The sequence below is a fragment of the Ambystoma mexicanum genome, chromosome 7p (genome assembly GCF_040938575.1).
Source record: "Ambystoma mexicanum isolate Mex_15411 chromosome 7p, UKY_AmexF1_1, whole genome shotgun sequence".
NCBI lineage: Eukaryota > Metazoa > Chordata > Amphibia > Caudata > Ambystomatidae > Ambystoma > Ambystoma mexicanum.
In genome coordinates this window covers 632,331,842-632,357,805 of record NC_090939.1, presented here as the reverse complement: position 1 = coordinate 632,357,805, position 25,964 = coordinate 632,331,842, and the positions used below count along the sequence as shown (strand labels likewise).

The 25,964-nt window shown below is 44.3% G+C and overlaps 1 protein-coding gene across 2 annotated transcripts in view; it reads right to left on the bottom strand.

The window, feature by feature from the left end:
* The window catches only part of LOC138526210 (pyrimidine-specific ribonucleoside hydrolase RihA-like), a 517,957-nt gene that overhangs the window by 90,115 nt on the left and 401,878 nt on the right, over positions 1 to 25,964 (bottom strand). The gene's annotated exons all lie outside the window — the stretch shown is intronic.

Below are 25,964 nucleotides of genomic sequence, written 5' to 3'. Positions count from 1 at the left end.
ACATATTCAATGGGCCTGCGACATGAGGAGACTCGAGAGCAAAGTCACAGGTGACACCCGGGTGGTTCGCACTACTGCACGGTGAAGGGAGGGGCAAGGGTGGAGAGACACATTGCATGTACACTGAGCAATCACTTTTATTTACACATTAAATAGATACACATATTCAATGGGCCTGCAACATGAGGAGACTCGAGAGAACAGACAATCAAATTACAATCATTTAAACCGTGATGTGTATTTCTCAATGAGCTCTGCTTTAGGTGGACATGGAACAGAGGCAATGTTGGGTGGCAATGCAGTTGTCCCCTGCACAGGTTCGTTCACAACTCCATTTATGTGCCTATCTAGGACGTCAACAATAAGTCTCTCAATAAACTCATATTGCATATCCTCAAACACTGGTTTGATCACCCATTGTTTACTTCTTTTAGTGAAGGCCTTATTGTAGCGAAGCGTCCCTAAAGTTCCGGTCGTCCTACTTTGTTGACGGCCAACATTATGGTTATGTGCCAAGACCGCTAGAAGAGTCCGATTTATCATGCCCTCCATGCCGAAATGCAATCGTTTTGGCCTGTACTTTAGGCACATATTGTGGAATACCTCCAAATCTCCTGTGTGGCAGAATTCCGTGAGTCCCCTCAAATCTCTTGTTATAGTTTTATCAAATACAATCTTTTCAATGGCTTTGTGAGTGGGTGATGAAGGAATCAACCACTTCTTCTTCCGTGCCTCCTCTGTGGACAAATGGCCATGTTCACAATTGTGGAAATGTTGGTTTGTGGTCCAGCGGTGAACGTTGCTACAGTGTAGCATTACTGACCGCCATTTTTCCAGTAGAATTTCCAACGACCCTCCACATGTTTTTGAGCTCCACCAAAGATGGTTGCTGATTGACTTGGACCACTGTGAAATACCTTGCATATCTTTTTTTTTACCTGCAGCCGACATTTTTGTATTGATTGTTTTTGCAAGATGCCAAACGTCAAATTGGTGATTTATAATTTTGTACTCTTCTCTCATTGTCTTGGCAATTGAAACGTGTCTGTCCGTGGCTATCAGGTCGATCACCATTCCCCGCGATTGTAGTTCTTGCAATGATGCTACAAAGCCAACTTTCTCCATGGCCACTGAGGATGTGCTTTGTGACACCTGCACGACCACCGAACTCACAATTTTCTTACTTTCCATGTCCTGAAAGTGGTAGGTGCAGTACTTGGCTGAAAATCCTGGGCTGTCGCACTGTCCATCACCGGCTAGCCTGAACCGTTTGCCCGCGAATGTACTATCAATAGACATTTTTTCCATTCTCCAAGCTTCGCTAATGGCTGGAAATAGATAATCAGTTTGGTATTTGTAGAACTGAGTTTTCGCAATGAAATGGATTCCCACAAACTGAAAGAAAGACTCTAACTTTTTAAAACTTGAACCACTAAAAAGTGCAGCCGCTGCACAAAGTAGATTGCCTGCTGGCAGTTGCCCCAGCATGGGTTGTGCAGACCATGAGAAAGGATGATATTTTGTACAGGTGGCATGTATTTTAAGGTTAGTGCCTCGAATTGCACGAGTCACATTAATCAATGGCTCCCCACATACTTCCCCACCAACCGAATGCCCACATTTCATCCGAATAATAATATCAATCAAACAACTATCGAATAGAATGAATTTGGCCTCTTTCCTTATACTGTCACTCTGCTTCCCAGCTGGTTCGGCCTGTAACGTTGAGGACATGTCACTCACATGAAAGGTAGAATCTCTGATATCGTCTTCCGCTATGTTCAGTGATATTGATGGTGTTTCATTGTCGTCCACTTCATTCTCTTCCATTGCAACATCTGTTCCTTCTCCGGCGATGGGTGAATAAAACAATTTCTTCAACTTTCTTGCGGTCTTAGTTTTTGCGGGTGTGGATTCTGTAAATTGATCTCCGACTGCATCCGAACTACCAGGAGGACATTCACTATCAATGGCTGGTGGTGGTATAGCTCCGTTGTCAATCACTTCATATTCTTCCCATTGGCACGATGCATCTCCAGTCTCAAGTCCCTGCCAAAAGGTTTGACAAGCAACATCTCTCGTTCGCTTCACTGTCTGTGTAGATCTAGTTCGTACACCCACTCGCAACTAGAGGACAGATTGGAAAAGGGATGTTCAGTTTAAACACAACTTACAGTATTGAACTATTAACAGTGAAAAACAACATAATATAGTGACCAGGACACTAACCTTCTTTTGCTTTCTTTTCTTTGAAACTTTCTTGCCTCGAACTTCAACATCAGGACGCTGTTGCTCCGACTCGTGTGTGCATGTCTCCACTTCCTCTTGCGCTGCAACGACTATATTTTCATGATAAGCACATCCATCACGCACTGACGCTCCATCGACTCCCTGAAACATAGAACTTTCATTAGTATGTTTAATAATATTGAAAACACAAAATGTACTTGGGGACCAATACCCACGTACATCTCAATAGCAAAACACGAATGAACGCTTTGTGTAGAACATTCAAACGACAATTATTCACGCATAGTTGATCTAGTTAGATGGAGCTGTCAAGATCCATACCTCGGGCTCCTCATAGACTTCCATTGATGATATTATTGAAGATGATGCTTCAGTAACTCCCTGAAACACAGTAATTGCATTAGTATGGTTTTCTATTTTGTTAAAAAGAACATAAACTTTGTGCAGGCGTCAACGGCTCATCTAAATAGACCTGCACAAATGATCAGTTGTCTAAAATAAATAATGGATATCTAAATATGATTCGATTTGCTTGATCGTATGAAGTTTCACCACCCAGAGATCTGCATCAACTACTAGGGGTGATGTTCTTGTAGAAGAAGCTCCGTCATCTCCCTGAAACATAGTACTTGCGTTAATAAAGAAGGAAGTATAGCGGATGTAATCACGTCATATGATTTCGCTTGATCGAACTGTCAGTATCCATACCTCGAAATGCATAAGAACATCAAGGGACGATGTAACTGCGGTGCACACTTCTGCAAGCTGTTGCGCCGACCCGTAACTGCATGCTCCCCCTTCTTCTTGGACTAATGCTCCATCGACTCCCTGAAACATAGGACTTTCATTAGTAATGAACACAATATTGAAAAAAGAAGACACATAGGAGGGCGACGACATAAGGACATATCAATGGCTAAAAACGAAAGAAACATTGTGTGTAACAATCACGCTACAAGAATGCAAGATCTGATGATCTCCATCGATGGAACTGTCCGGAAACGTACCTCGAGCATCTGAGTGACATCAACGGTTGTCGTCAATACGTTGGACTCCTCAGCATCTCCCTGAAAGACAGTACTTGCATTATTTTGGATAACAATAATTATAACTGAAAACAAAGACTAGAGGACGAGTACAAGGGTGTACCATTAGGTAAAATAATTACACGATAAATTAAAACTATTGATTTACATGCCTAAAACAAGTCAGTGGCAGAATAGCCAAGTAAGATTACCCGATAGGCGCTTGAAGTGGCTGATGACTGCAATAACGACACGGATGGAGAATCTTCCGCCTTCATATTGAGTGGATACATAAATGGGGAAATTATTGTTAGCTAATGCTACACACTACCGCAAGGCCGAGAGATAAATACGTAAACTTTACTCACCAGTGGAGGGATGTGGACGAATAGAGTGGGAATAGCGGTTGAGAGCAATTTTCGCCTCGCTCGCGGTGTGTTCTTCTTTATTAGCAATGATGTGGAGTACATGTCAGAGGTAAAGTGCCTGCTGCAGATGCGGTATCGATCACCCCTCTTGTCCGCAAAGACTTCTAGGACTCTACTTTCAAGCTCAGACGGTGGATTTCCGCAATATCGGACCCATTCTCTTATCTGATCTATTGTCTTAGGGAAAACATGCATTATAGTACCTTCAGATTTATTATGGGTCTTCGAAGGGCAACCGCCAATGGAACAGGCAGGCATTGTGGAAAGTTCTGAAAAGTAAAGATCAACAATTCTCTATGAATACCAATGTGTTAAAAAATTAAATGACACATAAAAGGTTCAATGCAAGGTTCGTTTTGGTTCTTGGAACTATACACGTTATTCACATGCGGATAAGTATTTGAATAACTTTAAAAAAATAGAAAAATAATTTGACTAAACTCAGAACATGTGACTAGTTACTTGCATGTACTGTCTTGAACGAAAAGAAATTGGACGCAAAATGATTATGGTACATGGCCTTACCTTGACGAACAAACAGTTAGAAGCAGGGATCAGAGTTGTTTCTTGTCGTAGAACAGGGAGCAGTTCAAAGGTTGCAAACTGACGAGTTTCCTCGAAGTGGTCACGGAAGTTCACAGAGACGAAGAGCAGATAACCAGCACCTTCACGGGTTGACTAGCAAAGCGCAAAGAAGTTCTCATTAGAAATATGAAGTGGGTTATAAAGAATTCGAAACAGGGGTGTGTTTGTGAATGAATGACGTGTATATGTCGTGGCATTATGCGGTTTGCAGGGGGCCGTCCAGCGTGAGGGGGGATGCTTGGCAGGAGACACGGGGTCTGGAGGTAGACATAGGAAACAACAACCCATGCTCTATAGACCACTTTGAAGTGTACATGGTCTTTGGCACCTCTTGGCCTTTATCGCTCCCTGACAGCTCCACTTGCCAGCACAAGTACCCCGGTGCGAACTGCCTTTGATAGGGCGGGGGGTGGATTGGGGCGGTGGTCGTGCAGACAAGACACAGGAAGACTCGTGAATGGAGACACACTTATGTGGATTGCAGGGGGCCGTCCAGCGTGAGGGGGGATGCTTGGCAGGAGACACGGGGTCTGGAGGTAGACATGGGAACAACAACCCATGCTCTATAGACCACTTTGAAGTGTACATGGTCTTTGGCACCTCTTGGCCTTTATCGCTCCCTGACAGCTCCACTTGCCAGCGCAAGTACCCCGGTGCGAACTGCCTTTGATAGGGCGGGGGGGTGGATTGGGGCGGTGGTCGTGCAGACAAGACTCGTTTGCCGCAGGGCCTCACCAAGGAGAGGCCATCTAACTGCATGTAAGAGGCAGGCTGCAGGATCTAGTACATGGAAGGCAGGGGGGTGAGTTTATAAATACCTCACCCTCCCAGGAGAATATATGGGTGCAGTTCACCCTGGAGACCCTGGATGCCTAGGCAGTTAGTCAGCAGCAGGCTGGCCTGTGGTGGCAAGGCGGCACGGGCCAGAGGGGGTCATCTCTGTACCCGGTCCCCAAAAGGATGATTTATTATGATCAACCATATTGATTATTTACCTATAACCATGTTTTGTATCAATAAAATCCAACGGCCTTTTATTGCCAACGCTTGAACAAAGTGGTGTGGTAAGTATTTTTGGGGGAGGAGGCAAGGCCGGGAGGCTTGATGCCAACCCGCAAAATAACATATGTATGTCTGCTGCATATGGGTTCAACGGTTATGTGGATTGAAGGTGGGCGGCCAGCGTGAGGGAGGATGCTGGCCGGAGACATGTGGTGTGACAAGACAAGGCACAGGAAGACTATTCAATGGAGACACACTAGATTCATTTAAAAAATCAAAACAACCATTGTTAAAATATATGTTGGGTTTTATTTTAGATCTTAATTTCAATTGAACATAAATAATAAACATTACACATAGTAAAGTTCCGGTTGCAGCACATCCAGGGAAAATCCGCGGTATTGTCCCCTGTCGCTGGGGAAATGTTGTCTAATGGCAAGTACCGCACAGGCAGGTATTACTCTCCGAACGCGGTGTCCGAGCCTCCCGTGAAGCCACCAAGTGAAGCAACGATAGGCCACCAGCCTGTACCACCTGTGAAAATGAAAGATGCAAACTGTATTAAAATGACAAAACTTTCTTATCACTGTCGATTCAGGTAAAAAATGTCATTCTGCTTTGAAAAAAATTCTATCTAGAAAATGCACAATATGGAACCAATTTACATGCGTTCGAATGATATGTAGATGTAATTTTATATGTGGGAGACGACCATGAAATAGTAGTGGCATCACTGACATCACAACCAGAGTATACTTACTCGTTACTCGGATTACGCGGACGAACAGTGCCGCGAAGTTCGTGCATAAGCACCATCATCATCCTCAACACGGTCCGTGAGAGGCAGGCTTCCCTGAACTCTGGCAGCTCGGTGATGCATTGCGGACTTGGCTCGCCTTCCGAAATGTAGGCCAAGCACCCGGAATTTTCACGGCAGCAGCAGTTCTCCTCCTCAGTTGGCATTAGCTCGCACCGATTGCACGTGCACCAGGTGGAGACGCCGTCCATGCGACATGGTCCAGGCTCTTCATCCGTTGACTGGTCCTCCCAACTGCCGTCCGAATCCCCATCGTTTTCGCGTGCTTGCCTTTCCAGTAGTTCTTCCTCGGTGTACTCGGGCTCGTACATATACGGCATTATTGTAGCCATTGTGTGGTAAAGAAAGTAAAATAATTTACAGAGATGGTACAGGTGTTCACAAGGCCTAGAAGCGGCGAAGGTAGCTGACCAGAGCACAAAAACGAGTCACAGAATACTCAAAGTAACACAGAGAGAGTAATGGAATCGAAAATCTGCTGCTGTGTGTTGTGAAACGGTGTGTTTATACTTATTGAGGAAAGAGGCGTCCTGCCATTTCCATGGCGACACTTCATTAGCTGAGGCGCAGCGATTGTTGACACGAAACGTGCTTTGGCGTTGGGAAATGGGCGGTACGTGTCTGCTGATGTCAGGCTCAGGGGCGGGGGATTTGATTTAGTGCCGCAAAAGCAGGTGAGCCAGGTCGATGGGGGGAAATGATAGGATTATCAGAAAATGGCGGCTGATTTCGAGTGCGTTAATGGACGAAAAGTCGGGTAAGGTCCATAGAAAAAGTTTTCTACGATCTACCGAGTTATGCTTAAAAACACGTGGCCGAACCGTAGGGACAATAAAAAAAAAGTCCCGGAACTATCCTTTAAGGATGGTTTTATCCCTCATTGCCTAAGTCAAGAGAATGTAATTTTGGAACACAATAACAATCGGAATTGCCTAAACCGTAGGAAGGCAGTTATAAGGAAGAAAGGACATCTTTTTCCTAATGAGAGAAATGTGAATTAGAGACATTACCAACAACTAACTGGTGTAGTAGCAGAACCCCAAGGGTGGCAGGATAGAAGCCGACCTTGTAGAAAGCTTCAAGGGGGAGAGGAGCTTAACATGCATTGGAAGTGGCAGACATACCAGTGGAGCAAACAGTATCATTATGCATCAAATCTTTATGAAAAAAGTTGGACATTTCAATGTTGGTGAAAGTCAAAGACGTTCTTTGAGGTGGAAGTAAATCATACCGCAGAGTACTTGGTAGTAGTGGTAGTAGTTTTTTTCCTGGTAGGCGAGTATACCAGGCAAGGGACTGTTAGTGGTTAGTCCTGGCAGGTTAGTGGACCAGGAATAAAACTTTACTACATTGTGGTGGAAAGTGGTTGTGAAGTGTGAGAAATCAAAAGGTGTCTCACCTACTACTCCCCGGGGATCTGTCATCCCGGTGGCCAGGACATGGCCATCGCTTTTGTATCCAGTTCCTGCGGGTGGACCAGTGCGGGAGGATCACCTGGGTGAGGGGTCTTCAGGGAGTGGGATGCCGGATGGTGAGACGCAGTATCCCCTTCCCTATAACACCTTTAACCCATCCAATCAGATAGGATCCGTAGGAACTCTAACCCCCTTCCAACACGAAAACAGACTAACCCCCAAGCAGTGTACCTGAAATGTCCCAAGGCGAGGTCAGGCTATTACTGATAATTACTCACACCTGACTTCCCCATACAGATAAAAGGCGGCGCACAAGAGCACACTCTGAGCGGGGTACAGCACATGAGGAAACAGCAGGTCTGAGTCGGCAGCTGAATGAGAGAAGAAATATGGCCAAACAGGAGAGGATCACAAGGTGGGGAATTACCTTGTCCTTTCTGACAAGAAACCGTTACTTTCAAGAGCCCTCGAGATTAGAAAGTGTAAGACCAGGAAACCAGCCTGAAGAATCCTGTATTGTGTGTCAGAGATACCCAGAGCCCTGCCGCGTCACTAATCGCTGCTTACCATAGAAGAGCGTGTTATTCATTTAGGGGCGCCGACCATCTCCCATACCTATTTGGCATCTTGGCGCAATCGTAGAATAAAAAAAAGAAATACTTTGTTGCAACTTCGCCCTTATTTTCAGCGTGGCCTAGCCTTTCCAAGATGGCTGTCTGCACGATGGCCCGACCCTCCTCTTGGCCTGAGCCTCTGTGACACATCGATTGGCTGCCTGACTTAATATCAGCAAGTAGCGTGGACCGGGAGGAAGCCCAGCATATAAAAGGCCCACATCTAAGACCAGCATCTAAGGCCCTGTCTGCTCCCTGTCTGGTGCCTTGTTGGGCCTAGGGGGTCTGCCTTTCAACCCCACATGATCACATGGTGGCTGATGTGACCCTGCACTCTCTCTGAGCCCACTGAAAACTTCGTGACACTTTCACTTTCTTGTGGGTTAGTCGCCAATTCTAAACATCGTTTCCTACCCCTCTGACTTTCCCTCCCTCAATCCGTCTCACCTGGACTTCCACCCTCACTACCTCTAGCTATGCCTACTGGCTGCATTGTGTCTTCATCTGTCCTGCTAGTTTCAAATTTAGCTGAGCCCAGTGGCTGCATTGTATTTTGATCTGTCCTGCTAGTTTCAAATTTAGCTGTGCCCAGTGGTTGCGTTGTATTTTCATCTGTCCTGCTAGTTTTAAATTTAGCTGTGCCCAGTGGCTGCATTGTATTTTCATCTGTCCTGCTAGTTTCACATTTAGCTGTGCCCAGTGGCTGCATTGTGTTTTCATCTGTCCTGCTAGTTTCAAATGTAGCTGTGCCCAGTGGCTGCGTTGTAATTTCATCTGTCCTGCTAGTTTGAAATGTAGCTGTGCCCAGTGGCTGCACTGTATTTTCATCTGTCCTGCTAGTTTCAAATTTAGCTGTGCTCAGTGGCTGCATTTTATTTTTTATCTGTCTTGCTGAATTTGAACTTGGCTGTGTCTAGTGGCTGCATTGTGTTTTCTTCTGTCCTGCTGTACCTGTCTTCTTCCGTCTCTTCTGCTTGTACCCCCCTGTGTTCTCCCCTAGTGTCCTAACCCCCTCTTCCCTCATTCCCCACCCCCCTTATCTCTCCTCTTCCCCTTCTTCCACATCACCTATGGTGCTCTCTGTTCCTCCTATCTTCTCCAACTGTTTTTCTATCATCTATCCTACCCTTCTCACTAAGTCTGGTAGGAAGTCCTTCAAAAAGATATCCTGGTCTCCAACCCAGGCCTCCCTATCGCTGATACCTACACCAGCGCTTCCTCCAGAAGACCCTCACCGACATCCTCTTTGTCGTTCCTTCACCTGACCTATGGACTACTCATATGGTCTCTGTGCTCTCTCCGTACTCTTCCTCTCCCAAAAATGTACATAGGAAAAACCGCTAGGGAAGTAAGCACCCGCATCAATGAACACCGTTCAAAGATAAAAACACGGAACTTAAATGCTCCGATGGTCATCCATTATGTGGAAATGGGCCATAAAGCAGACCAGATTGAATGGTTTTGTGTAGAAAAGGTATTTGGGCAAAACTCGATACAGCTTGCGAAAAATCTAGCTTATAAAGAACAATTATGGATTTTTAATTTAAATACATTGAAAGAAGGGCTTAATACTATAGAACCCTGGCACTCTGGCAGCTAATATGCCCACATTCCGGGCTTCAATCATGCAGATTGGCGGTATACCATTACCATATATGATTGTTGTAGCATTTGATATCTGTGCTTTTAGAAAAATACTCTCTGAATTTTTCTGTTTGTTTAGAAAAAAACTTCTTGAATCATTGGTAATGGTTCTTTGCCTATAGCTAGTTTATCTAGCTCTGTGGGGAAGCTGAGGTTCATTGCTATTTCTTTAACGTTTTCTCTCCCAGCTACTCAGAGCGCTCTCCCGCTGAACTCGTGTTTTGTTGACACGTTTTTTTGATACGTTTTGGATCGCACGTCAGCACGTAACACGAAACAGCGTCGCGCACAACACGTGATCACGTGAAAAGTTCAAGTCGGATATTTAAATGCTCCATTAGTGTGGCCTTTCAGATGCGATTCTCCGGTCCGTATTGAAGGTCGGGCAAAGTCTGTGTGCATGACTTAGTCCAGGGACAGGTCCAGCACGTCGTTGGCTGTCGGTTTCAGGTAAGCCAGACCCATATTTTATGCCCGAATTCGGGATAGTGCCGCTATTTCTTTATCCTTTTAGAATTATGTGATCCGAATTTATGACTCCAAATTAGGCTAGGAGTCCCCTCTCTCCCTCTCTTTTGCAAAATGGGTAGAGACTGTAATTATGTAATCACATGACTACCCAAAAAAAAACCCCCTTCGCTCTTCCTTTCTTACATATGCCACCTTCAGGTTCCACTCTCCTGGTAACTGCAGCAGCTTCCTCTTTGAACAAACATCCAGCTAAGGGTACCACCAGCATCACTAACAGGTCCATTATGATCTGACCCGCTGGGGTAAGAAATATACTGATTTCGTATATGATTGACGTTTGGGCTGGCTCAAAGATTTGGGTCTTGCGACCTCACACGCAGGATCTAGCCGTGATTCTTTTCTGATTCTCCCAACTTATTTTTTGACCCCTTAGATTGAAGTATTGAGTACACTCTTTCATAAAAGCGGGATCCTCTACCTGAAGGTTGAAAAATCTTATTGACAGCGATAATACACCACAGATTTATTCCTGTTGGCGCTCTCAAGGTCAGTAGTTGTGGCTGTTTTAGAATTAGATGGACGTTCCAACATGGGATGCCACTCCTTGCATGCAGCAATTTATGTATTACATTTAGTGGGTTTCGAGTCCTGATCTAGTCCTGCCTTGCCTGGGGACACTGATTTCGTTTGGTGGCACTCCTTACATGACGCCCTCTGTGTACCCTGGATGTATACTTACATTCAGGGGCATATGCAGAATAAGAGTAGTCCTACCTACTTTTAATTAGAGCACGGTGTATTCACACATTTGCGCTTTTTCACTGTTTACATATTTGTTTAGGGAAATTGATGTTTCTGATATTTATTCTATCTTACTTTTAGAAAATGTATTAATATCTCCTGATGAAGACGTAACACAAAAAATGTTAACACGTCGAAACCGGTAGAGAAAGTGTGGATAAGGCTATTTGTGAAGATCTTCTATTCCTTGCCTATCCGAACTACTGACCACCCACAAGAATCACTGTGATCATTTTGTTTGTTGTTGTTTCTTTCAAAATATAATATATTTTTTGTATAAGAATTGGAATGTCAATTAATTGTGATGTTTCTCATGTGTTTTTAACCTGTATTTTTGGATGTTGTGTATGAATGGGTAAATGTATGGTGTACGACTGAGGACAAATGTGTGAATGATTCAAGAGTATGAATTTTATGGAATTATGATGAGCCTTTTAACAATTTTTCTACTATGTTAAATAAATAATTGTTTGAGTGCAAAATAAATCTGTGATTAAACTCACACAACAAGAAATGTATTAGGTCTAATAAAATCCTTAATGCAAGAAATTTAAATTATATCCTCTGGATGTTCTTTTCGAGACTAGTTTCTGTTGCTAATACCCTCTTCCGGAGAGTGGGGTTTCCTGTGCCTTTCAGAGAAACATTTATTCAGCCCTTGGCTGTGCAGGTTATATTTTTATGACTATGCCTATACCCGATTTAGGGTACTGTTATCACTACATATAATTCGTTTTGTTTCTTTTCATTTATTGCACTTTGGGTGTCTCTTGGTGGATCTTAGGCTGGTGGCTCTAGATCATGGCAGAAATGGATACTATTTCCTTTACGGAAGCCCAAATTTCGGAACTTATAGAAGGACCTTCCTTTTTTGATAATCTACAACTTCCCACACAGAGTCAAGGGTCTACGGGCGAAGCACTTTTGAGGCTAAAAAAGAAACAGTTCCGGACTGAAATGCATGGGCATATATTAAAAGAATATCTAAGATCTAGTATTATCCCTCAGGGACTGCAAGTGAAAATTATTCCCTGTCTCTTTTTAGATGACAAAGACTATAAAATAGCATTTAGTCAGGTGGCCACTAAGTGTAGCCGTGATTTATTAGTTCTAACTATCACGACTGCCCAAAGGGTCAGCTCTACGATCTTGGAAACATTATCTGAACAAGAAAAAACCTTTCTGACAAACACTTTAATTACAGAGGCTAAACAAAAATTGGAACAGATAGAAAAATCCTTCCAAGAGTTTAAAACTCTAACGATTGAAAAAAAGACTGCAAAATTAAAGAAAGATGTCTCCCTCTTTAAGAAGGAACAAGTCTATCCATACTTGGCGGATGATTTTAACCCCCAAACCGCATGGAAGAGCAATGCTAATTGGAATGGGGGGGGATCAAATGGGAATAATAATAATAGAAAAAGATGGGTGACTTTTTCAGACACATCCTCTAGCAATTCAGGCAATGATGATTCCAATAACCAATCCCTGGGTGAGAACCCTTTTCGAGGAAGGGGCGGCCGAAGAGGTCGCAGAAACGCCCCCCGAGGCCGAATGAATTACAATATGCCCCTGCAGAACCCCTCAGGACAGGATATGATGCACCGCGACTTCCAGACTCGCAACCGTGCATACAGGTGGTAAATCATAATCAACCACAGAGTATCTCTAGCTATACTTTGCCCATTTTCAATCTTTCCTCACGGGTTTTAACATCGGCAGAAATCTCGATTTTGGAACGCGGGCTTTCCTTCGTCCCAACTCAAAACCCTAGTGCTATGTCCATAATAAATGAAATAAAAAGTTTTTTAAGAAAACTGAGATTGCGTTTCTACTTTTTGAATAATGAGATTCCTAGAGAACCGAATATCTCTGGGCTGTCTAGACCCTCTACCTTCACCCCTAACTCTAATGACCTTCCCCCAGAGGTGATCATTTTTGAAAAAATGGTCCTTAAAGAAATTGAACAAGTAATTCGTTACTCAAGGACCCAATCGGGCCCTAATCTGAAATTGCAGGAGTTTCAAGCCATTCAGACACTAGCCGAGGACCGCTCGATAGTGATAAAAGCTGCAGACAAGGGAGGAGGTATAGTGGTCTGGGATGCCTCCAAATATGATCAAGAAGTGCTGAGACTCTTGTCCATCCCAGGCCACTATACCAAAATCACTAATGACCCTTCCAAATCGGTTAAGGCAAAGATTCTGGCCCTTACTGATGAAGGCAACCATGCAGGGTTCCTCTCAACAAAAGAAATTGAGTATATCAACTCTTCAGAGGAACGAATACCTCTTTTCTACATTTTGCCAAAAATACATAAAAATGCGGAAAATCCCCCTGGTCGACCAATAGTTTCCGGGTGTGGTTCCCTATTAGAGCCTATATCAAAATATATTGATTTCTTTATAAAACCATTGGCCATGGCAACTCCCACATTCCTATTGGACTCACGGGATGTAATCAACCTTGTTGAACTAAAACCTTTCAATCCATCCACACAAATACTGGTCTCCTTGGATATAGAGGCTCTATATACAAATATACCGCAAGACAGGGCCATTTTGGGTCTGAAGACGATTTTGGATAAGCGACCACTTCCACATTCTGTTCCCACAGAATTTTTATGCAAAGCAGCTCAATTGGTTCTCAATAACAGCTTCTTCAAATTTAAGGAAGAATTCTTCCTGCAAAGCAAGGGTACGGCCATGGGTTGCACCTTTGCTCCCAATTTGGCCATAATTTTCATGGCCTTACTCGAAGAAGAGAAAATCCTACATGTTTCCAATCCATACAAGGAAAAAATCTTGATATATCGGCGATATATCGACGATATATTTATGATTTGGGAAGGATCATTGCAGTCATTGCGGTCTTTTGTAGAATGGCTAAATCAAGTAGATGTGGACATTCACTTTACTTTCGAATATTCCAACTCGAGAATTGCCTTTCTGGATTTGTCCATCTTTTCCGAAGAAGGGTTTCTCCATACAGAATTACACAGAAAGGCAACAGAAAGAAACACTACTTTAAAATATGAGAGCCAACACCCGGCTAGTCTTTTACGGAACCTACCGTACGGAATGTTTTTGCGGCTTCGTCGTAATTGTACAGACATCAATAACTTCACTAAACATGCTCTGATCTTAGAGAAACGACTTTTGGAACGGGGTTATCCAAGAAGGCTCATAAAACATTGCAGAAAAAGAGCTCGTTTCACAAATCGAGAGGCATTATTGCAACCCAAAACTCAAGTCAAGAAAAAAGAGGAACTAGTTTGTGTATCAACCTTTTGCCAACACAGTGAAATTATTAAAGGCATTATACTAAAAAACTGGCGCATCCTAAACGTATCTGGCATTGCACTGCAAAAACCTCTTTTTGCATTTAAGAAGAGTAAAAATCTCAAACAGCAAATTACTCGGGCTAGAAGAGGCCATATGAAATCATCTAACGTGCGGGATCTTAATCAAAATCCAGTTATTGGCCATTTTCCATGTACCACTTGTGTAGCGTGCAAATTCTCAAAAAAGACTACTCACTTTTTCATGGCAAACAAAAATTGGGATCTTCGTACTTTTACTACATGTAAGAGTAAGAATGTAATTTATGCAATCACCTGTCCGTGCAAAAAAATGTACATAGGAAAAACCGCTAGGGAAGTAAGCACCCGCATCAATGAACACCGTTCAAAGATAAAAACACGGAACTTAAATGCTCCGATGGTCATCCATTATGTGGAAATGGGCCATAAAGCAGACCAGATGGAATGGTTTTGTGTAGAAAAGGTATTTGGGCAAAACTCGATACAGCTTGCGAAAAATCTAGCTTATAAAGAACAATTATGGATTTTTAATTTAAATACATTGAAAGAAGGGCTTAATACTATAGAACCCTGGCACTCTGGCAGCTAATATGCCCACATTCCGGGCTTCAATCATGCAGATTGGCGGTATACCATTACCATATATGATTGTTGTAGCATTTGATATCTGTGCTTTTAGAAAAATACTCTCTGAATTTTTCTGTTTGTTTAGAAAAAAACTTCTTGAATCATTGGTAATGGTTCTTTGCCTATAGCTAGTTTATCTAGCTCTGTGGGGAAGCTGAGGTTCATTGCTATTTCTTTAACGTTTTCTCTCCCAGCTACTCAGAGCGCTCTCCCGCTGAACTCGTGTTTTGTTGACACGTTTTTTTGATACGTTTTGGATCGCACGTCAGCACGTAACAGCGTCGCGCACAACACGTGATCACGTGAAAAGTTCAAGTCGGATATTTAAATGCTCCATTAGTGTGGCCTTTCAGATGCGATTCTCCGGTCCGTATTGAAGGTCGGGCAAAGTCTGTGTGCATGACTTAGTCCAGGGACAGGTCCAGCACGTCGTTGGCTGTCGGTTTCAGGTAAGCCAGACCCATATTTATGCCCGAATTCGGGATAGTGCCGCTATTTCTTTATCCTTTTAGAATTATGTGATCCGAATTTATGACTCCAAATTAGGCTAGGAGTCCCCTCTCTCCCTCTCTTTTGCAAAATGGGTAGAGACTGTAATTATGTAATCACATGACTACCCAAAAAAAAAACCCCTTCGCTCTTCCTTTCTTACATATGCCACCTTCAGGTTCCACTCTCCTGGTAACTGCAGCAGCTTCCTCTTTGAACAAACATCCAGCTAAGGGTACCACCAGCATCACTAACAGGTCCATTATGATCTGACCCGCTGGGGTAAGAAATATACTGATTTCGTATATGATTGACGTTTGGGCTGGCTCAAAGATTTGGGTCTTGCGACCTCACACGCAGGATCTAGCCGTGATTCTTTTCTGATTCTCCCAACTTATTTTTTGACCCCTTAGATTGAAGTAATGAGTACAATCTTTCATAAAAGCGGGATCCTCTACCTGAAGGTTGAAAAATCTTATTGACAGCGATAATACACCACAGATTTATTCCTGTTGGCGCTCTCAAGGTCAGTAGTTGTGGCTGTTTTAGAATTAGATGGACGTTCCAACATGGGATGCCACTCCTTGCATGCAGCAATTTATGTATTACATTTAGTGGGTTTCGAGTCCTGATCTAGTCCTGCCTTGCCTGGGGACACTGATTTCGTTTGGTGGCACTCCTTACATGACGCCCTCTGTGTACCCTGGATGTATACTTACATTCAGGGGCATATGCAGAATAAGAGTAGTCCTACCTACTTTTAATTAGAGCACGGTGTATTCACACATTTGCGCTTTTTCACTGTTTACATATTTGTTTAGGGAAATTGATGTTTCTGATATTTGTTCTATCTTACTTTTAGAAAATGTATTAATATCTCCTGATGAAGACGTAACACAAAAATGTTAACACGTCGAAACCGGTAGAGAAAGTGTGGATAAGGCTATTTGTGAAGATCTTCTATTCCTTGCCTATCCGAACTACTGACCACCCACAAGAATCACTGTGATCATTTTGTTTGTTGTTGTTTCTTTCAAAATATAATATATTTTTTGTATAAGAATTGGAATGTCAATTAATTGTGATGTTTCTCATGTGTTTTTAACCTGTATTTTTGGATGTTGTGTATGAATGGGTAAATGTATGGTGTACGACTGAGGACAAATGTGTGAATGATTCAAGAGTATGAATTTTATGGAATTATGATGAGCCTTTTAACAATTTTTCTACTATGTTAAATAAATAATTGTTTGAGTGCAAAATAAATCTGTGATTAAACTCACACAACAAGAAATGTATTAGGTCTAATAAAATCCTTAATGCAAGAAATTTAAATTATATCCTCTGGATGTTCTTTTCGAGACTAGTTTCTGTTGCTAATACCCTCTTCTGGAGAGTGGGGTTTCCTGTGCCTTTCAGAGAAACATGCTCCCTGTCTGGTGCCTTGTTGGGCCTAGGGGGTCTGCCTTTCAACCCCACATGATCACATGGTGGCTGATGTGACCCTGCACTCTCTCTGAGCCCACTGAAAACTTCGTGACACTTTCACTTTCTTGTGGGTTAGTCGCCAATTCTAAACATCGTTTCCTACCCCTCTGACTTTCCCTCCCTCAATCCGTCTCACCTGGACTTCCACCCTCACTACCTCTAGCTATGCCTACTGGCTGCATTGTGTCTTCATCTGTCCTGCTAGTTTCAAATTTAGCTGAGCCCAGTGGCTGCATTGTATTTTCATCTGTCCTGCTAGTCTCAAATTTAGCTGTGCCCAGTGGTTGCGTTGTATTTTCATCTGTCCTGCTAGTTTTAAATTTAGCTGTGCCCAGTGGCTGCATTGTATTTTCATCTGTCCTGCTAGTTTCACATTTAGCTGTGCCCAGTGGCTGCATTGTGTTTTCATCTGTCCTGCTAGTTTCAAATGTAGCTGTGCCCAGTGGCTGCGTTGTAATTTCATCTGTCCTGCTAGTTTGAAATGTAGCTGTGCCCAGTGGCTGCACTGTATTTTCATCTGTCCTGCTAGTTTCAAATTTAGCTGTGCTCAGTGGCTGCATTTTATTTTTTATCTGTCTTGCTGAATTTGAACTTGGCTGTGTCTAGTGGCTGCATTGTGTTTTCTTCTGTCCTGCTGTACCTGTCTTCTTCCGTCTCTTCTGCTTGTACCTCCCTGTGTTCTCCCCTAGTGTCCTAACCCCCTCTTCCCTCATTCCCCACCCCCCTTATCTCTCCTCTTCCCCTTCTTCCACATCACCTATGGTGCTCTCTGTTCCTCCTATCTTCTCCAACTGTTTTTCTATCATCTATCCTACTCTTCTCACTAAGTCTGGTAGGAAGTCGTTCAAAAAGATATCCTGGTCTCCAACCCAGGCCTCCCTATCGCTGATACCTACACCAGCGCTTCCTCCAGAAGACCCTCACCGACATCTTCTTTGTCGTTCCTTCACCTGACCTATGGACTACTCATATGGTCTCTGTGCTCTCTACGTACTCTTCCTCTCCCATTAATGGTGGCACCCGATGGGAGGCCCTCCTGGCTTCCTTCCTCTCCTCTAAGGTCATCATCAATGTTTACCTCAATGGCACTGTCTTGGTCCAAGGCCATCAGGCCAACCTCCTCCTCTTTGTTAGACGGTTCCCGCGCCTCATCAATTTCCTTTCCTCTCCTGCTATCCCTTCTTTGGCGTCCTTGCCTCCACCCTCTGCACTACTATGGCGCCCTCTTCCTCCCCCTCAGCTACCTTGCCCTCTCCTCCTACATCCTCTGCCATCCCTCGGGCTCCTTCTACACCTATAGCAGGGAGTACCTCTGATGTGTACCCCTCCCCGGAAGTCTTTCAAGGATGGCAACCTTCTCCACCTCGCCACTCTTAACTCGCTTACCCGTCAAACACTCCTCTGACAACTGCCGTCTCCTGGAAGAACTCGACCTTGATGTCCTTGGTCTCACCGAGACAGGGTTCACGGCCAGCTCTGTCACAAGCTTTGACACACTCCTACCTGATGGCTACAAGATACTCTCCATGCCCAGCATCAAACAGTTCCGATGGGGGGGTAGCCTTGATCTTCCCTGAGTGGATATCTGCCCCTATCATTCCTATGCAGGCCTACTCCTACTTTGAATACCTGGTCTGTAGGCTCTCTTTCTTTTCTGGGCACTCTCTTACAGTGGCTACTATCTACTGGTCACCTGGTCAGATCTCCCCCTTCCTCTCCGAGTGGGTGGACCTCTCATACTCCCACCTGGCCTCGACCACTCAACTCCTCCTCCTTCTCTGAGATTTCAACATCCACCTGAATGCTTTTTGTCCCGCCACGGGACTCTTTCGCGACCTTTGCGACTCCCTCTCTAGATTCTCCCCTCTGGCCTGATCTACTCTGCAGGGACACTCTTGGTGTTCTGATCTCCTCAGACCTCACCCTCTCTAACCCTCTTACCACTCCTCTCTGCTGGAGTGGCCACTTTCTCCTCTCCTCTCATCTCTCTCTGTCTCTCTACCCCTCAGGCCAAGCCTACCCCCACACTGCCACCCACCTTCTCAGTCAGTCGACTCATGAAGCATGTGTCAGTTGATGCTTTTGCCGCCTCTTTCTATCCCCCTCCTGCACCTCTGGCTGACTCACACCCTGAGGCATCCCTTTCCATGCTCCACTCTGCTATCTCTGATACTCTTGATGCACTTGCCCCTGTCATGAGGATCTGCATAAAGCCTAAAGCCAAGTGCAACTCCTGGTTCGATCTTGTCACCCTTAAACGCAAGTGTAGGGTGGCAGACAGGAAATGGTTGGCATCTTGTACATTCTCTGACAAACTGGCCTGCCGCCTGCCCCAAAGGCAATACCGACTCTCTGTCCTCACTAAGAAGAGAGCTCACATACAAGCCCGCATTTCTCCGGCATCTAACAACTCGCCAAACTCTTTAAAATCTGCAAGGAGCTGGCCAATCCTGCGGCAGTCTCTACCTCTCCTGTTCCTTCCCAGGCCCTCTTCATCTCTAAAACCCAGAACCTCCTGTCCACCTACTCAGCTTCACCTGCTTCTCCCTCCAGTCTCTCCTCCTACTCTGCCCCCCTGCAGCCACCTCCCTCCATTCTCTGCCTTTCCTCTCTTCTCCGCGGATGAGGTTTCTAGACAAATCTGATCTATGAAAACCTCATCAAAACATCCGTATAGACCTGCTCTCTTAACCTTGACTCTAATCTCCCCTCTGTCATCTTACTTGATCTCTCCTCTGCCTTTGACGCAGTCAACCATGCCATCCTGTTCAACTGGCTCTGTGATGACCTGGGCATCACCGATCAGGCTCTGGCCTGGCTGACTTCTTTCCTCTCTGACCGACCTTCTCAGGTCCAACTTGGGTCCATCCTCTCCTCCATCTATCTCTCCACCTGCAGTGTTCCTCAAGAGCCTAACCTTTCACCCTGGTTGTTCAACCAATACCTGGCACCTCTCGCCCACTGCATTGCTGCTCTCTGCTCCAACTTCCAGTGCTATGCGGAGGACACTCAGATCACTTTCAGGCTGTCTGTCTGCAATCCAAGAGTGGTATGCCAACAATGATCTCTGCCTGAATGCCAACAAGACAGAGATCCTCCTCATCGGCACACCTTCACCCATCTTTCCCCTCACTCTCTGGCCAACCTCCCTTGGCCCTCTTCCTGCTCCCACCTGTGAGGCTAAGAACCTCAGGGTTATATTCGACTCCACACTCTCCTTCTCTCCTCACATCGCTAAGAAGTCGAACTACCAACTGCACCTCCTCAGAGGTATTCTTCCTTTCCTCTCCTTCCCCCAGAAGCGCACTGTCTCAAGATCTAGAGCTCTAGTTCTCTGAAGGCTGGACTACTGTAACATCCTCTTTTTAAATCTGCCCACCTCTACTCTATGTCTTCTGCAACTCATCCAGAACAGGACTGCAAGCCTTGTCCTTGGCCTCAAGCCGAGGAATCGTATCTCTCCAGCACTGACATCTCTCCATTGGCTCCCAGTGGCTGCAAGGATCAAGTTCAAGACCCCCTGTATTGTCTTCAAGGCCTTCTGGGGCCTGGGAGCAAAATATCTCCAGCTTTCACTTCTGAAGCTCTTAACTCCTGAGCTCTTAACTCCTCCACCTCCAACTCCTTGAGGGTCAGTCGCTTTTCCAAACAACAATCTGGTGGCAGATCTCTCGCTTCAGATGGCGCCTCCCTCAGGAACAGCCTCCCTGCCTCTCTGAAACTTGAGCAGAACCATCTCCGGTTCCGGAAGCAGCTCAAGACTTTCCTCTTTGCTTCTGCCTTCTCTCTTCCTCTCCTCTGCTGATCTCCTGTCTCATTCCTGGCTATCCTCTGAATCACGGGCCCATGTCCCTGCTCCCAGTTGCACACCTGCACTGCCTCCCGGCAACCCTGCACTTCGGGCTGTATCTGCAACCATACTTTACCCCTACCGGCACTATCTATCACTTGCTTTCTGCACTTAACCCCTACACTGCCACTGGCTGTCTGCACTTCTTTTTTGTTTTGGTTTGTGGGTTTTTTCAATGTTTCGATCCTATGTCTTGCACTTGCTCCTCCTCCCTTTCCCCTGGCACTTCTCCCCTTTCCTCTCCCCTGCACTTGCGCGATCTCAATGTCACTGGGCCTAGTAAGATCGTTGTCTTGTCCCCTTTTTCCCCACCCTGCCTCGTCGCGCCTTGAAACACTTGTGTATAGGCGCACTATAAATAAAATATATCATATGTCATATCATAATCAAGGCGAGGAGAAGCAGCAGCACTGTGTTACAGGCCTTGGCTTCCAGAACAAAGCAGCGTCAGTGAAATCAACACAGCCGGTCAGTTGGGGAGACCGATAAAAGACCGGTCTGTGTTGAAGCCAAGGTTGCAAGCACCAACCTTGTATGATGAGCGCTGGAACGAACATTGTTAAAACACGTGTGATAAAAGACGCAAGTAAAATGCATTTGCTGATGAGTGTTTGAACTTTGAAAAGCAAGATGTGATACCTTTGACAGAGTGGTCCGCGACCGCGTGGGTGCTCAATTGAAGGACTCTGTAAGGTATCCAGCTGAGAAATGACAGACGTGAAAGTTAAAAGGGTTGTATCAAGAAGAGAACAGAGAATTGTGAAGCAAAGTGGTCCTATGACGGATCATGCACTCCCTGCGTGCAGTCAAATGTCTTTGATTTTTGAGGTAATAAAGAAAGTTTGAAAAACGAGATAAAGTTAGTCGGAGCACACTAGAGGGAAACTAATAGAAGGTTTTGTGGTAATGTGGGGCTGAGCCTGGCACAGGGGGACCCCGGGTGAACAGTGAATCACAAGAGAAGTTGTGCATATGAGAATCCGAAGGAGGAAGGAACTTTGAATGTTTGTTTGTCGCATCAGGCCTTCGGAAATAAGAGACTTTGAATGGCAAAGAGACTTTGACAAAGAAGGTCCTGATAAAGGAAGATTTTGAACTGCATCCTTGTGCTAGAAAAGCCAGAGTATGTGCGAAGCTCGAGTGTGCTGCCTTGTCCCATGCTGAAAATGTGGGGAAGGGAGGCTAACGGCTCAATTATCCTGACATATCATTTCTTGAACACTTTTCTTTTGTATAACATTGTTTCCCACACCATTTGTATTTAGAAGGGGTTATTGGCAATAGGTTCATTAGCATAGACCCTTTTATTTTGACAAGACACCACTAGGACTGCGGTATTAGTATTTGATGGTCGTATCTTGCTCCCATCTTTAGGTTTAGGATTAGATAGGCGTTATTCAAACCCAATTGAAGTTCAGAAAACACACTTGAACTGTGATCACTTGTTTCTGTCTTCACTGTTTGGTACCATGCCTTCCTTACATGCAGTGTTAGAGTGGGATATGCTTCAAAGGACAAAAATTGAGAATCCATGCTGATAATCATTGTCCCACCAAAAGGAAAATTGAATTGTTGACTTCCTCAATTCTGATTGTGCATCCACTCTTAAAGAGGCTTGGTTTTCCCAGCTTCACGTCCCAACTGGTCAACAAGATTTATTTTTCAAAACTATGCTGTTATTAGATATCCTGCCACTTTCCCACTATAACATCCAACAATGGGATCGAATAATTTTAAAAATACGACCAACACACGTCTTCATTAGACCTAGCGCTCTGAATCCACCTCTTTCCAAACCTTTTCGTTTTGATACCAAATCAGCTTCGGTCCCTGGTCCCTCATGTTTAGCAATCCACCTATCCAGATCTTCCCTTCTGTCGGAATAGGACTCGGAGGAATCAGACGACTCCGACACTCTATCAGATAGAGTCAAGATCTGTTTTTTTCTGATTCAGAAAATACTACAGAAGGAACTCTTACCCCACTGGAAGACATGGCCTACCTGACAGCCATCATGGCCCAGCTGGCCACCCATCAGATTCTAGCCCAAGCTCGATTTCAACAGAATTTAATTACATTAATTGAGTTACAGACAAGACCTCTATTACCTCAAGGAATACTACAACCATATCAAGAGGGTGAAGACCTAGGGAATTTCTTTTTGAATTTCGAGCCATTATCCGAGCAATTAGGATGGGAAGAAAATCTAAAGAAATGTTATTTAGGGCCTCTGCTGAAAGGTGAGCTACAGATCACCTACCAACTACTTAACCTTGCCCAGGGTGTTTACTTAATATCCATAAAAGAGGGGCTTCTAAAAAGGGTAGGCCCAACTTGTAACTTCTATCAGCAATCAGCAAAAATTAAGGGCCATTAGACTCAACCCTGAGGAAACCCCCCCTTGAATTAGGAGAACGAATTAAAAATACAGTCGCCCTCTGGATTAACAACAAAGCAATGGAAGAATTGGTATAAATGATTACCCTGGAGCAATTCACCAATTCTTTACCACACTTTTTGGAAAAAGGCAGTACTATAGCTGAATCGACCCACCCTAGTCATGGTCATTGAGACTGCCCAAAACCACTCGGATGCAGTCAAACACTTCCACTCGGTACATCAAAGTGAGGAGAAGAAAGATCACAAACATACTCACCGCTCCCAACCCCAGGTACCAGATAGGGGGAAGGATCCTATAAATCCAAGCAATCGATGCCGAGAGAAAGAATGGACGTTAAAATAACTGGCTCCAGGGGTAGAGAAGAAAGCAAAAAAGAAGAACCTAAAGGAATCAAACCGTCTCCTTTCATGTGCTTTTCATGTAGAGAAACTGGCCATCTGGCCAGACACTGTCCTAAAAATGTAAAGGAAGAACCCATGGAAATAGGCTGTCTAAAAGGGGAAGAGTGGGAAGAACCCGAAGAAGATCTGGAAACCTTTAGCATATGTTTGTCAGTCTTCTGCTGACTTTACTTATGAAAAGGCCATGGTAAATGGAAAACAAGTAAAGGCATTAATTGACTCAGGTAGCAAACAGACCGCCACAAGGCTCTCTGTAAGGTATCCAGCTGAGCAGTGAAGTTTAAAAAGGGTTATATTGAGAAGAGAACAGAGAGTTGTGAATCAAAGTGGTCCTGCGACGGGTCAGGCAAAATCCAGTGCTCAGTCGAAAGTCTTCGATTTTTTATATAGTAAAGAAAGTTTGGAAAACGAGCTAAATTAGGTTGGAGCCCAGCGGCAGGAGACCAATAGAAGGTTTTGTGGTAAAGTGGGTCTAAGCCCGGAAGAGGGGGACCCGGGAGAACAGTGAATCACCAGAGAAGTTGTTCATATGAGAATCCTGAGGAGAAAGAAACTTTGAATGTTTGTCGCATCAGGCCCTCTGAAATAAGAGACTTTGAATGGCAAAGAGACTTTGGCACAGAAGGTCTTGATAAAGGAAGATTTTGAACAACATCCTTGTGCCAGAAAAGCCAGAGTATGTGCTAAGCTTGAGTGTGCCGCCTTGTCCCAAGCTGAAAACGTGGGAAGCCAAGCTAACGGCTCAACTATCCCGACATATCATTTCTTGAACACTTTTCTTTTGTATAACATTGTTTCCCACACCATTTGTATTTAGAATTAAGTATTGGCAATAGGTTTATTAGTATAGGCTCTTTTTATTTTGACAAGACACCACTATGACTGCGTTATTATTATTCGATGGTCGTAGCTTGCCCCCATCTTTAGATTTAGGATTAGATAGGCATTTTGTAAACCCAATTGAAGTTCAATAAATACCCTTGAACTGTGATCACTTATGTCTGTCTTCACTGTTTGATACCATGCCTTCCTTAGAGAATAGAAAGTGGAAAGGCCACTAATGTGTTTGATGAAATGTTCTAGAAACCATTCTGACAAAACAATATTGTTTATAAAAGAGAAAGGTGAAATATCTTTCACGCCAGAGGAGATGTATTGAAGTGTTGACTGACATTGTGAAGATAAGGTTTCTTGTTTTATTAAGCAAGAGTTTAACAATTATCTTGAAGAGTGATGAACCTTATTTGACAGTGGGACAATCCAAGTACCAAGTGAAAACTTCATGGAGTGAAGCAACTTTGTGTGGGTAGCAAAGCTTGGTTATTGAGAGGAACTTGGTATTGCCTGTGAGGCAGAACTTGATTATTGTAAAGTACTTTGTTAACTGAAATTTTGAATTGGAAAATTCCTACTTGAATCTAGAGGAAGGGGAAACAAGCCTGGTTGCTAGGATATATGGTTATAAACTATATGTGAATTTAAATGTTTTATTTTGTTGCGTTTGAATGACCATCTGATACCTGTGTAATTGTGTTGTATGTATAAGTGTGAGGGACTGATACCTTTTGATGTTAGAGTGTTTTCCTTAAGTCTTAGTTTCATAGGCAGGCATTCCCTTGTTAGGTTAGGGAAAGTGAGGCGTTTATCACACCCATTGTGAGAATCCTGAGGGTATTCTCACTCCTACTCCCCTTGGATCTTCTGCTCAGGTGGCCAGGGAAAGGCCATTGCTCTTGGGACCCAACCCTGGGGATGGAGAAGTGAGGGAGGATCACCTAGGTGGAGAGTCCTTGTGGATTGGGACTGGGGTACACCCAGGCAAGGCATGACATCCCCCTTTTTCTGTTGAGGACCAACCTGACCCTCCATCGACCTTTATGGGTTATTATAAGGCTGTTCCCATCCTTTCCCCACATATGACACTTGACAGTAGTGGGATGAGGAAGGTGCGACTAAGACTAGTGAACACTACACTATTTCACCACTCTAGTACTGGGATGAGGAAGATGCCTGTAAAGTGCTGTGAGGTTCAGGCATGTCCTTTGAATTATGGTCAGGCAGGTCTCATTAGACATCCACACCTGTAGCCTGTTAAGGGTCTACAGGTGTATAAAGAGGAACCAATGGAGCAGAGCAGAGAGCAACAGGGAGGCCTGTGTGGGGGAGACTAGCAGGGGAACCTTGTAAGAAGGCGGCAGCCATGATGGGACCAGAGAAGGAGCCAGGATGCCAGCAGATATCCCAGAGGACTTGTGGGACCCAAAGCAAGTGGGTTGTGTACTTGTCGCAGATCTGGGAGCCTCCGTGGCAGAGGGCAGGCAGTGGGAGCTGCGG